Source organism: Episyrphus balteatus, chromosome 4 (assembly GCF_945859705.1).
Source record: "Episyrphus balteatus chromosome 4, idEpiBalt1.1, whole genome shotgun sequence".
Lineage (NCBI taxonomy): Eukaryota > Metazoa > Arthropoda > Insecta > Diptera > Syrphidae > Episyrphus > Episyrphus balteatus.
In genome coordinates, this window is record NC_079137.1 from 79,881,180 (window position 1) to 79,895,258 (window position 14,079).

Consider the following 14,079-nt stretch of genomic DNA (forward strand, 5'->3'; position numbering starts at 1 on the left):
CTTATTTTAAAGATATTAATTTGAAGGTTATAATATTTGCAAAAATTCAATCACTAAATAGGGTAAATAGGGGTAAATTTTTGTTTGACAGTTTGAAAAATGCCATTCAAAAGCTAATGAAAAAAAAGGTCTAAAATGGATTTTTTGCGTTTCGAGATATAAATTTTTGAAAAACCTTTTTAGGGGTATTTTTGTGTGTTTTTTTTTTATTTTTAGAAATTTTTTGGAGCATTCAAAAATTCTCAAACTTATATAGGACATAATAGGTTATGGCCATGCGCATGCATTTACATAAAATTGGTATTTTTTTTTTTTTATTTTTGATTTTTTACCGAATATCGGGAAAAACAAAACATATGAAAGGTGACATAATAATCTTTCACATGAAACAAAACTTCTTATAGGTTGTGATAGAAAAAAATTGTTTTAATAGTGTGAGAAAATAAAAAAATGTTTTCAATAAATTATTTTTATACTTTTTGCGCAAAAAAAGGTAATTCTTAGATTTTTCTTGTAAATTATGATTGGAGTCAAGAAATTATTTCGTTTTTTTTTCACAAAACATACAGATGCACAGTAGCGAGCAAAAAAAAATGCAAACCAAAAAGGTTTAAAGAGTTTCGAACAAGAACTAAGTTACCAAATTTAGCATATTGAAACTGTTTTATTTTTATTAAACAGAGTCAATTTGTGGAATATTTTACTCCAAAACCATTATTTCGTCAAAAGTCTACATAAATATGCGTTTTTAGACGAGCAAAAAAATGCAAATGTTTTTATTGTTTGCATTTTTTTTTTGTTTTGCTCGCTACTGTAAATATGTCAGGTCTTTAGCTTAAGTACTTTACTATAAGAATTATTATATTATAAATTTTTTTACAAGAAAGTTAGCAAATAAAAAAATTGTAGATAATTTTTTTCAAGTTTTCCACTTTTTGGGGGCAGTATCATAATAATTTAAAAGTTATGCTTATTATAACTGTTTGTTTACATTTGTCGAACCTAATGCAATTGGGTTCACTAAGCCTAAAAATTACAATTGTTGCTTTCTAGGAGCTCTATTGGTTTTTTTTTAGATATTTTCATTTTTCACATTTTGTGGGTAGTTTCATACAATTTTTTTTTTAGATTTTATTATTACAAGCGTTTTTAAAGTTTTGCTGGAAAAATTTATTTGTAATGTAATGTATTTCGGTTCAGTAAGTAAAATAAAAATACAAAATGAATTTCTATGCATTTTCATGTATGACTAATTTAAAAACTAGAGCTGCTAGAAAAAAAACTAATGTTGTTTTCGGAATCAGCACCCTTAAATTAGTAAGAAATGATAAGCAACAGATAGATATCAGTGTTACACTAAGGACAGTAACCGGTTAATGATCCGTTTCAACAATACTAAATCGAGGAGAAGCCAGTTCAGAAACACACTTGGGAAAAATAGAAGAAATATCTTACCAAAATATTCGATTAGCCCAAAACATCAGTTAAGGTTCTGTCTGGTACATCACTTACCAATTACTGAAATAAGACTAGATTTTAAAAAAATTCTCACTGAGGTGACAAACAATTAGTAATTTACACCCATCCATAGTTTAGAATTCAAACTTTTGATCGGGCAATGCAATGCCATTCTGCGGACATACTTTCTTCCAACAATATTCGGAAAATGAGTTTTGGCATTCTCGCAAAATGAATAAAATGAGTAATAAAGATTTTTTACCCTCAATATAAACTATTTCCCAAAACCTCCATCAATCTTGAAACTATTGATTCAACTTAACTAAATTAACTCATTAACAAAAATCAAATTTCCATTCAACAAAACGAAAATTAATTTGATTATAAAGTCTCTTTTCCCTGATTACATTTTGATATGATGACATGAACGCGAAAATTCTCAAAATAGTAACTTTTTCGTATACCCATTTCCCATTTCTGTCAAAAACCAATTCCAAAAAAAAGTAAGCTTACACACCTCAGGCCAAAATTAACTAGATGAGTTCATCGCACATAGTTTTGATTTGACTTTCTACCCCGGAAACGGACAGTTCAATCAGAAATTGATAAGGACATTTTTCCCTTTTCTCCTCCAGGCATTGAATGGTTTAATTTATTTATACATCACGTCCACCATAGTCAGCAGCGATCAGCGTTACCATGCCATCAAAAAACTTTCCTTCTCTCACACAAAATCATCATTCGCAACTTAATCCCAATTTCAATGCAAATATCTTTTCATAGCTCGAAGGCTTGAAAGGCATAACGCAAAAGATATTATCTCTCTCCGTCCGAACAAAACCAACAAAAACATAAAAAAGCTGGACTCGAATCTGTGTGTGTGTGTGAGTTCATGTGGATGGGTTAACTTATTATTAATGTCCAGAATCAAATTGCCAGAAAAATCGTTGCCGTTCCCAGGGTTGAAAAAGAAGAAGAAAGGGTAGAAACATTTTGCATGGCTCAGCTACCACGCTAATTTAAAATTAAAAATGTATATTAACAATGCTAGCGAAGGATCGCAAAAAGCAAACTGCACAACAACAACAAGAACCAACTAAAGCTTCTTTTTTTTCTTCCATTTCCATAGTCCGTCCGGAATGAATCGTGTGGTCGCTCACACGCAAACAATAACAACAACAAAAACAACAACAACTTCAAAAAGGATAACAAAGAGAGAAAAAACAACAACAAAAACAAGACCAGATAGTGTATAGTTGGAAAACGCTAAGTGGACATCAAGTCCTTCTGTTTTTTACTCGACTCTGGACCACTGGACAGGACATTAAGGAGTAACAACGACGACGGACGACGGACGCGCGAAATGGAAAGATGGAACGTTAAAGCCATGGATACTGCTGAACTCGCGTAATTGTAATCGCATAACAAGAGCTTAATGGATGTTTAACTTTTGTGTGTTTATGTTGTTTTTTTTTTTTTTGTATTCTGCTGAGTTTTTGTTCTGTTATCCTGGCATTAAATATTTTTTTTTCTCTCTTTGTAAGCAGGACACGCGAAAAAAATCATAAGCAGTATGGCCGACAAAGCAGTTCTTAAAAAACCTTCCCCGCATTCCAATACTAAGCGCCAATCACTTGAGTGCGGATAGCTCCTTTTCCTTAATAAGGAGCCAAGTCAAAATTTATGGTTAAGGAGCCTGGGATATTATTAAAACTGAAACTGGAAGAATTCCCTTATGCCATAGTCAGTATCCATGTGGTGTTTGTGTACCTTCGGGATTTTGATGTTTGTTTGTTTATTTGTTTTTCGTCGTCGTCGTCGTCGGAGTTGCTTGTAAGCCAAAGCCAATGAACTGCTGCGGGGCTATTTCAATCAGGGTGCATATTTAGCCAAGGTCCTTGTATTTTTCGTCGTCCGCGTTGTCAGCGCACGAAAATGAATACGAATACGAAAACAGAAAACCCCTCGGGGGCTTACGACAAAATTAAAGACTACCGACGACGAAACTTAAAGCCTTGAATGTTGTCGTACATAAACAAATATATGTACATCCTCATTCTACCTTAAAATTCTAAACAACACAATGAGAAGAGCTCTGACTCTGTTCTAACAATCACCCATCAGCCCAGGCCCAGACCCAGGTCCTAGATTTCTCAGAAAGAGAGCACACAGCAAGACCAAGAGAGAGAGAGATTTATCTTTTCGGTTAGAAAATGATTTGTGTGCGGCTGACTTTATGTGTTGTGTTGTGTCTTGTGTATTAGGCCTTCATATTTTTGGGGCGGTGGAACCTCTCGCCGAGATGGAAATGGAAATAAATACAAATGAGGACATTGTTATGTTTTTCGTTTTCGTATATTTTGGGACCAGAGCAAACAGCAGCAGCATCAAGAAGAGGGACAGTCTATATATCTACTCTCGGTGACAGTATTTGTAGTCCATTAGGAGATAGTTGACATGATGACGGAGTATGCTCTTATTCCTGCCTGGGATGCTGCTCTGCTCTGCTCCGGTCCATGCTCCTCCATGGCCAACAAAATATATTCTTCTAGGTTTTTGCTTGAAAGCTCTCAAGATTTCTGGTTGAGAAATGATTGCAATCTTCAAGCCTGGAATTGGAATAAATGATATATATATTTTTTTTCTCTCTCTGTGTCATTCTGTCGACCAAACTTGGGTTTTTTTGGGCCAAGCAAAATTGAAAATTTCAATCAATTACCTGAGACCTGAGCTAATCAAAATTGTCATAACCTATATGATTTGTTTGTGTGGGAGAGAGATACATTTATTATTTGTGTGATGGTGGTTTCCTTAACATGTCCTTTGATTCTCTTGGAAAGGAATATAAAACTGGAGAATTTCTGAAAATATTATAATAAAACTAATCAAAAGCCATATTTTGGTATCGGTTAGACCAGATGGCATATTTATGAATTTCCTTAAAATAACTTTATGTATGCTAACAAGGACAAAGAATCCTTAATATACCAGAAACAAATAAGAGATTGTTGTGTTTCAAATAAATTTTAAAATGTAAATATTTTTGATTTTATCTTCTAACAAATTATATTTATAGTAGAGTAACTAAAGCAAATTATTAGGAAACCCGGCCGAACAGCTCTTATTTTGACGTTATTTTTTTTTTTTTCAAACGTAGGTAATTAAAAGTACTTTAAAGTCTATAGATTAAAAATTGCCGATGTTGCCGTATTGTTTTTTAAAATTAAAATTAAATTTTTTTTTAACAAAACCATTTTTTTTTTGCTTAAATTTCATAAAAAAAATGATAGCAAAAGATTTTCTAGGTAATTTAAGGAAAAAAATATAGGAGAGTAAGGGACAACCTTCCATAGTTAAAGCGATAAATGCAATTTTCTCACAATCTGACTTCAAACACAAAAAAAATATTTTGAAAACAACGGCAACACCTACAATATTTTAAAATACATTTTATTCTTATCTCTTAAAATTAAATCCTCAAACTCAGAATTTAAAAAAAAAATGTTACTAAAAAAATTTTACAATGACTTTTTTCCAAACGTGTTCTAATAAAATATGAAAAAAAATTAACATATATCACACTTTTGAAAAAAAAAAAAAATTCAAAATGACTGTTTTCTGCTGGGTTTTTCGATAAAAACTGAATTTTTGCATTGAAATAATTAATTTTCTCAAAGACTTTGGTAAATAAGAACTTTCAATTTTTGCTATTTAACTTTCAACAGTAAGGGTTATTAAATGAATAAAAAATAATTTTATGTTTAGATGTTGAACTTTAAAAAAAAAATAAGTTAAATATTTTTTCAAAACTTCTATTAAAAAAAGTTTTTCGAAAATAAAATTTTTTTCATAAACCTTAATACATGTTGACATTTCCTTTTATAATTTCAAATCATAATAAATGCAGTAAAAAAAATTTTGAAAATAAATGCAATTTATATTACGAAAAAGTTTTAAAAACGACATGCTAAAATTTTTTCAATAGTTTTTTTTTTCAAAAATCTGAGTTCAGTTACCATTCTTTCAAAAGCCCTTACTTCAATTAACTTAAATTTCTAGCTTTTTAAAAATGTATATTTAAATATTGTAGGTGTTGCCGTTGCGCTCAAATATTTTTTTTTGTGTTTGAAGTCAATTAATAAGAAAATTGCATCTATCGCTTGAACGTTTGTCCCTCACTTCCCTTTTTTTTTTTTGAATTTCGTAGACAATCTTTTGGCATCAATTAATTTATGAAATTTAAGAAAAATTTTGAAAAAAAATTTTGTTGTTCACGAAAATCTTCAATTAAATTTAAAAAATCAAAACGGCAACACCGGCAATTTAAAAAAGAAGATTATCAAAATCTAAGCTGTTCGGCCGGGTTCCCTAATATTGCCAATTTTTGAGCTTTAGTTACTCCAATATTAACTCTTCATTATTAACATTTTGTGTTTTTATTTTTAGAAGAAAAAAAAAGTGTATCAAATAATATTTTTCTAGGATGCACCTTATTTCGCATGTGTGAATCTTGTTATATTCTGAAAATGTTAGTTAATTTAACTTCATGCCTGAAGGACTCTTGATTCGGAGAAATTGTTTATAAAATACAAAAATAAATTTTCCTTTTTTTTTTTGACGTTGCGGTTATTTTGGTTTCATTAGAAAGATCTTTGTTATTGTTTGTTAAGACCACAAAAATATATGATGTGAAAATTACAACATTTTTAAATGTTGGTGTAATATTTGAAGCGAATACAATTTGGAATTTTTGTTTTCTATTAAATGGTTACTCAAAGAATAACCTTGACTTTATAAACGAGCCAGTTTTAATGAAATATAAATAGAGACATCTCGTTTGGTTGAATTTAATGTAGGGTCTTATTGGTTTGTAACTAAGAATAATGTGTATTCTACATGTAATGTCACATTTTGTCTGTTTTTTTATAAACTTACTAAGTACATCAAATATGACAAAAGACAAAATGTACGAGTCGCAATTATTTCCACTTGTTGTTAAAGTTGCTTTAAGGTATTTCCATTGTAACGGGTGTGAGTTACACTGAGGGAAAAGTAACAATAAAACAACGTAAAATCAATGAAAACAACATTGATTTAACTTTTATTCGGAATGATTTTGCGTTGAAGATAAACATTTTAAAATCAACGTGGAAAAAACTTAAATTTTTAGTGGTAACCTATTTTAAAGTAACATAAATCAAAGTAGTTCATCTTTAAAACAAAGACTTTTCAACTTCAATTTATTTTTTCCCTCAGTGTACTTCATTTTTTACTTGCGATATAGGTACTATATATCAAGTTATGCATTCGTACAAAAAAAAAAGTTGAGATAACATTTTTCCATGACATTACGATGGTAGACAATGCCAAAAAAGTGGGTCCCGGAAGTCCGTCTGTCCGATTTTGTTTAAAAAATTCAAATGTTAGTTTTAAGCTAAGGTCTATCTTTCAGAGAAAATTTTTTTTTTTTTGAAAATCATTATTAACGGTACCTGCCATAGAAGCGTTTTTTTTTCAAATCCCCTTATCTCCGAAACTGCTTATTCGATTTCAACGAAACTTTTTGTGAAGAAGCATTTATATAATTTAAATATAAGCCAAAAATAAAATTTTGAAAAAAATTATTTTTGGATTTTTAAAAAAATTTTGAAATTTTTGAAAACGGGACATTGAATTTTTTTGAAATTTTGTTTTTAGATGTTGATTAGTGATTTCTACAAAATGGCATACCAATTTTATTTTAAAACTTTTTTTCCAAAAAATTATTTATAAAAAATTAGTTTTTAAAAAAACGGCTCTAACGATTTTGAAAATTTTTTTTTTTCTAAAAATGCATGTTAATATATCAATCAAAACTGCATACTTGTTTTGGAGGGCAATTTAATTTCAAATTTTTTTTTTTTTTTAAACGAATTTTATTTTTTTTTTTCCAAATTTCTGTATAAAAAGTCTTAAAAATTTAAGCAACTTTAACTCTAAGAGCAAGTTTGTGCGACCCAGTCGTTCTTTATATTGTTCATGGGTTGTGTACTTTTTAATAAATAAAGCAGGTACCTAATGTATTTACTTGTTAAACTCTTAAAATTAGATGTAACGGGTGTGACGCTAGAAAATCAATTCTGCTTATGTCTGCTTATGTGAAATTATAGATTTTTTAACGAAAAGTCGCGGAAATCGTATTCAATATAAAAGGAGATTTTATTACGTTTCCAGTAAGAAAACAGAATTGTCCAATCCTTAGGAAGGAAGACACTCTGAAATGCCCCGAATCCATGTGCATTTTATTATTTTATTCAAATTGGGAAAACAGGTGCCAAAAGCCGGAACACAAGCTTGTGACAATTTTTGCCTTCAAAAATCCTATTACTATACATGGGCTTTAATCGACTGAATTCTTGACATATTAAAAAAAATACTGTTAAAAAGAGATTTCCACACTAAAACCACCTTGTTTTTGAAAGTGATGAGCTGATATCGATTGTACTACACTTAAATTTTAATATACCTAGCTTTTTGACAAATTTATATTTCTTAGAAATAAGCAAAACTTCCTTTAGTATGACAGTACATTTCGAAAGGAATAATAATAATGATCAATATAATACTGTCATATTATTTATCCCACAATTTATTAACAAGCATTTATGATTCGCTTGTTTCATTAACCTCTATTAGCTTTGACTATCCAACATACCCGTATATATTTAAAGGCATTCACAGTCTTATAGTAATAGTTTGGAGTTTAATGTAATTACCTCTACACTTAACTAATTAAGTCATGCATAAGCATAAAGCCTTGAACCATGACCCTCTATTCAACTCATGAGGTCAGTTGGCAATTTGTACAAAAGCTCTAATACAAATTACACATGGATTGCAAAATAGCAATAATAATCTTCCCACCTCACAACCCCATCCTTGCTATTCAAGTGGTTTTTGTTCTTGTATACACTTTCGAACAATCAATATCAATACATGCGAATTGCTATAGATTTTAATTGTTTCCATTCGATGAATGATTTTGTGGTATTTTCAACAAAACAAAAGAAGAATTAAAGCATAAAAAATAGAATAAAAATTATGAGGATTTTTTTTTTACCAAAATTCTATTGAAAAGTGTTTTTAAATATAATTTCTCAGAAACACATAATTTTCAGAATAAATACATGATTTTTGGAACTTAATACAATGTTACCATCAAAAATACACATAATTAGTCCCTCATAATTTAAGCCATGAACTGTTAAATTTTGTTGAGAATGGTTGTTATGTTGATCCATTAACAAAACATCTTAAAAAGTTGAAAATTTTGTCACAGTTTTTTTGATCTAGAAAAAGATGATTTAAGGTCAAGTGTGTGAAATTTGGAGCAAAATATATTATTTAAGTCCAAAATATAATTTATTTCCTATCTATCAAGCTCAGAATTGTTAAATTCAGACAGAGATTGATTAAAAGAAAATAATTTATTGCTCCTCCAGGGAGGGATATTAAAATTGTAAAATTTGATGCAAAGCAATACTTTTGCCAAAATCATAAGATTTTCTGAAAATTCAGACTTTCATCACCAAAAATGAAAAATTCCTACCCAAAACTCAGTTTTCATTAATTTTTCTGAATTTAAATTAAATTAATATATAAAATTAAATTAATATATACATTCATTTTAATGAAGATTAAATGAAGAATTTTGGAATCATAAATCATTCATATAAAAAAAGTAAAAGAATTCAAATTGCATCATAAGTGAATTCTTTGCCGGTCAGTTTCTTCACTTTTGTGATTTATTTATGTTTCAATTCTGAATTAAAATGTTTGCTGGGTTATTTTGTAAGTCATATATTGTCAAATTTTATTGCCAAATGGATTATTATGATGGTGATTGGAGAAGAAGATACAGCAACGAGCTTTACGGGTTGTACAAGGACGCTAACCTAGCCAAGAGAGTGAAGGTGCAGCGCCTGAGATGGCTAAGTCACGTGGAGCGCATGGACAACAATGCTCCGGCCCGGAAAGTTTTCGACTCCAACCCAGAGGGACGGCGCAGTAGAGGAAGACCTCGTCTGAGGTGTCGCAACCAAGTGGAAGGGGACCTCAATCAACTTGGCGTGCGAAACTGGAAGTAACGAGCTAAGGATAGAGCTGGCTGGCGAAGCTTGTTGGTTGAGGCCCAAATCCACAGCGGAAAAAAGTAGGGAAAGTATTAAAGTTGAAGTACATTAATGAGCTGTAAGCGCATTTGCTATGAAAAAAAAATAAAACAAAATTAGTTGAATTTTTAAATTCAAAATAGAAAAAACTAGAATTTTGAAAAATTTAATTTTCGTTAAAAAAGCAGATTTTTTAAAGCAGTATTTTGACCCGCTCCCAAAAGAAACATAGAACAATTCTAAACAAACTATATTATTAGTGTTTAAAATAAAGCTTATATTCCTCATCTAGGAAGCCTGGAACTGTTTGATTCCATCAAAGAATGCGTAATTTCTATATACTCAGTTTCATACTTTTTTCAGAAAGAGTTCCATTTAATGATGTTTAGGTGTCATTTGAAAGAAAATTCAGTTTTCTATTTTTCAAGTCATATTATTATATTCCATTAATGACTTAAATGTTCACGTGTTTTTTTTTTTTATTTACGAAAATCGGATATTTTTACACTTTTTTAGCTTCAGAAACAGAAAGTTTTATGGGAAATAAATGCCAATTTGAACAAAATGCACTATTAATTACAATAATATAGCTTATTCCTCATCCATCAAGGCAATAAATGTTAAACTTAATTGAAGATTGAATACGATATTGATGGATTGCGAAATCCCCTCACAAATCTAAAATTTTCATTTTTCGGCAGGTGGCCATGGCACAGAGGAATAAGTAGATGACTTCAGAGCCAGACATCGTGGGTTCGAGCCCAACGGTCGGCTCAGAAGTTTTTTCTAAATCGCCAGCTTAACTGAAGCCACCTGTGCGATAATATGAGACAATTTTCAACTATGTCTCCTCCTCTGTGCCACGTAGTTCTATGTTATATGTTCTTTCTTTGTGTCTATCTGTCCTTCTCTTTGTCATTGTCTGGTGTTGTCTCAGCCAAATGGCCTCAGTTGCCGCGCTGATAAGTGTCAGTAGTTCGTACATTCATGTACGAAGTACTATGTATATAATAATAATAATAATTTTTCGTAATTTTGTAGTTTTAAAATTAATCTTGGTTTTTTTTTAAATTATACTTTTTCCGCTTAAAATGTATTCTTAAATAAGTCAAGGGATGCAGTATCGAATATAAATTGCTAAAATGGTAAAAGTCAACAGTAACTTACCAAATTGATGACAAAAAAGCTGTAATGCGTTCAACTAAAAAAGTTGAAAATCATAGATTAAAAATTTTTACACATGCAACTGTGCAATTATTCGAAATCCATTTCGAATTTCCAACTCGTTTTCAACTATTGTTTCCAACGTTAATTGGTCCCAAAATTCTATTTCAATCTATAAAACAAAGCACTACTCATTTTTATTTCTGTCGGTGTTAATTTGTTCTCCTCGCCCAGAACCACTTAAAACACGGAAATGAGTTCCTCGTAAAAAGAACATTTTATTTATATTCTTAAATAAGCGTTAATACTATTTCCGTAAAAAAGCAGTTAAACTGAGCCATTTCCATGGAGAATACAAAAAAAAAATAAATAAAAGAACACCTCTCCATCGCCAATAACAATACTTAACAAAATAAGCTGTATACTATATTATTTATTTTTTTCTTTAAAAATGTGAAAATAATTTTTAAAAATAAAATAAAATTTAACGACATAATTAATTTTACCAGTATTTAAATTCAGGTTTATGTAGTTTTCATCTTTTGTGTATTTTTTTTTTTTATTTTTTGCCCCCACTTAGCCACGATGAATGTGTCAGGAGGACAAAGCTTAATCACTCACTCTCTGTATAAATTGAAATTAAAATTTAATTTTTGTTGTTGTTGTTGTATGAGCGTGAGCGTGTACCGTGGAATACTTCTATACATGGCGTCGTTCATACTCGCGTATAAAATATAATTTATACATCATCATCATCATCCTCCCTAACAACAACAACAACGACGACTCTCCTTTAAAATGATATTAACGGTACACGAAATAATTAAAACCCTGCTCTTTCGTTATGTTTTTTTTTTTTTTTTTTTTTTGTAGCTCAACTCACAACCATATAATCAAAACAAAATAATAAATGAAACCAAACCCAACCCCCCGCTTAAATATCGTTGACGTTGTTCGCTTGCTTGTTTGCGTTACGTTGCGAAGGATTGCGCAAACTATACAACACAAAACCTTTCGAGGAACAGGGAATTAATTAAAAAAATATATAAATTTTCCAAAAAAAAAAGAATAAAAATAAAAATAAATAAAACAAGAAGCAAAAAAAAAATAAAAACCTTATAATAAATTCACATTTGTGTGTCTGTTGAATGTGAGTGTGTATGAAGCTAAAAATATCCCTTTTTTCTACTACTACAACTCTACAACAACCACTTGTAAAAATTTATATTCTTTTGGAATTTTAAATTTTTGTTTTTTTTTAAGGATTTTTATCTTTTGTTGTTTATAAAATCTCATTGGGGGTGAAATTGCATTTTCTATTCTGTGTTACGGACTAGAGAATATCATGTGTCCCTGTGTGACACCAACAACTACAGCCATCATCAGCAGGAGTGGATTTTTTTTGTCTTTCATTCGAAATGAAATGAATTTATCCCCAGCACCCAGCCAACAAACCTTCTAACAACTGTGTGTGACGAAAATGTGTAGTAAATAAAAAAAAAAAATAAAAATACACCCCAACAAGGACGAAATAGAAAGTAGACAAAAAATCATAAGGAACCCAGTGCCCAAGTGACCTGGTAAGATGTGAAGCTAAATCTATTTCCGTGGGATAGGTCGCAAAGATGTAAACGGATAACTGCGAGGACTGACTGAGAATTGGAAAATTCCATGCTCAATTCATTTGGATAAAAATACTCTTGTCAAGTTTTTTCTCTGAGAAGAGGATATTGGGAATATCTTGCGCAGAGATGAGGATTTTTGAACTCTTTTGGTTTGAAGCTGAATTTGTTCGATGTTTGAAAAGGTTTGATGTGGGGGAGGTCAAACTTCGGAGTGTATGATGTTTGATAAGGTTTGAAAGAAATTATGTTGAATTCTCTGCTGGTTTAACTAATTCAGCCGGATATAAGGGAAAAAGGTCTTACTCTATTATTAAATTAAAGAGATAACAACCACGTGTATACAAATTTGTGATGGTCTTTGAACTGATAACGGTATTTTAAATGATTTCTTTACAGAGAAATTATTAATATGCCCAAAGTAAACGGATTTATTTGAATTTTCGGAACAAGTGCGTAGAGTTTTGGTAAATGACGATGAAATTAGTTTGATCCAAAAGTGTTTCAAATAATCATTTTTATCAAAAAAAAACAAAACCGACTTCCATGGATCAAAACGGGTTTTATGGTGATTCTCATAGTTTCTGTAGCCATAACTGGACGAAATTGAAATGGGACCACATTGCAAGCACCAGCTTTCCAATACAAAAAGAATTATCAAAATTGGTTTCTTTAGTAATCATAATAACAAACATAAAAAAAAATCCAGACGAATTGAACACCTCATCCTTTTTGGAAGTAGGTAAAAAGTGGAAAGTTTTGGTTAATAACGAATCAGAAGTTTTTGTAAAGAAAATATGAGAAATTATGGAAAAAAAAATTTTTTTTTGCTTGAAAAGTGAAAAGCATGTCCCGAAGATGTCCCGAGCATGTTCAGAGCATGTCCCGACAATGTCCCGAGCATGTCCCGAGCATATCCCGGGCATGTCCCGAGCATGTCCCAAGCATGTCCCGAGCATGTCCCGAAGTTGTCCCCCGCATGTCCCGAGCATATCCCGATCACGTCCCGAGCATGTCCCGAGCATGTCCTGAGCATGTCCCGAAGATGTCCTGAAGATATCCCGAGAATGTAATGATCATGTCCCGAGCATGTCCCGAGCATGTCCCGAGCATGTCCCGAGCATGTCCCGAGCATGTCCCGAGCATGTCCCGAGCATGTCCCGAGCATGTCCCGAGCATGTCCCGAATATGTCCCGAGCATGTCTCGAGAATGTCCCGAAGATGTCCCGAGCAAGTCCCGAAGATGTCCCGAAGTTGTCCCAAGCATGTCCCGAAGATGTCCCGAAGATGTCCCGAGCAAGTCCCGAAGATGTCCCGAAGATGTCCCGAGCATGTAACGAAGATGTCCCGAAGTTGTCCCGAGCATGTCCCGAAGATGTCCCGAAGATGTCCCGAAGATGTCCCGAAGATGTCCCGAAGATGTCCCGAAGATGTCCCGAAGATGTCCCGAGCCAGTCCCGAAGATGTCCCGAAGTTGTCCCGAGCATGTCCCGAAGATGTCCCGAAGATGTCCCGAGCATGTCCCGAAGATGTCCCGAAGATGTCCCGAAGATGTCCCGAAGATGTCCCGAAGATGTCCCGAGCATGTAACGAAGATGTCCCGAGCATGTCCCGAGCATATCCCGAAGATATCCCGAAGATGTCCCGAAGATGTCCCGAAAATATCCCAAAGATGTCCCGAGCAT